Source organism: Lucilia cuprina, chromosome 6 (assembly GCF_022045245.1).
Source record: "Lucilia cuprina isolate Lc7/37 chromosome 6, ASM2204524v1, whole genome shotgun sequence".
NCBI classification, from domain to species: domain Eukaryota; kingdom Metazoa; phylum Arthropoda; class Insecta; order Diptera; family Calliphoridae; genus Lucilia; species Lucilia cuprina.
In genome coordinates, this window is record NC_060954.1 from 7,631,290 (window position 1) to 7,632,266 (window position 977).

The window sequence follows — 977 nt, forward strand, 5'->3', positions numbered from 1 at the left end:
GTGTTGATAAGGACTGTAATTTTCTGCTTCAATCAACAGGATGTTTGTGTTGCCATAATGTCAAGCAGATATTTGTTTGTATGTGTGTCTTTGTGTAGGGTCTTGTTATATGTTCGCCTGTTTGTATGCTTTGGTAAATATTTTTATTTCTCTTTCTTTCTGTGTTATATCCTTTGATTTTGAGTTTTTTCTTTGTATCTTTTAAATAATTCCAAGATTTTAGCATAAAAACAGTTGCATAAATTAATATAAATGTTAAGTCACTTAACGTTACGTTTTAATGTTTTTCCAAGAAAAACCTCTAAATACTTAAAATAATCACAGAATTCAATGAAAAAGGTTTGCAATTTTTTAAAAAGCCGTTAAATCAAGCATTAATTTACGGAAGAAAAGCTAAAATTTATTACGAGATACAAAATTTATGCAAAAAAAGAAATTGTTTATTAAATGAAATCTCAAGGCTACTTTTAGGAGGTTTTATTTAAAGAAATTTGAAAAAAATGTTAAATTTCGCAATCACCGAATCGACCCTAAAGAAGATTATGGGCTAGACTAAAATATAGATAAGATAAAAGATAAGACTAAAATAGACTAGTCTAGTTTAGAAAACACTAGACTATAAACTATGGACTAGATCATAAATTAAACCATGGACCAGACTATAGACTATGCTATAGTCTAGACTATAGACTACACTGTAGTTTAGACTATAGACTAGACTACAGACTAGATAAGAGACTAGACTAAAGACTGGAATATAGAATAGAATATAAACTAGACTATAGACAAGACTGTAGACTAAACTTAAGACTAGACTATAAGCTACACTTTAGTTCATACTATAGGCCATAGACTAGAGTATAGTTCCAAATATAGACTAGACTATAGACTAGACTATAGACTAGACTATAGACTAGACTATAGACTAGACTATAGACTAGACTATAGACTAAACTATAGACTAGACTATAGACTAG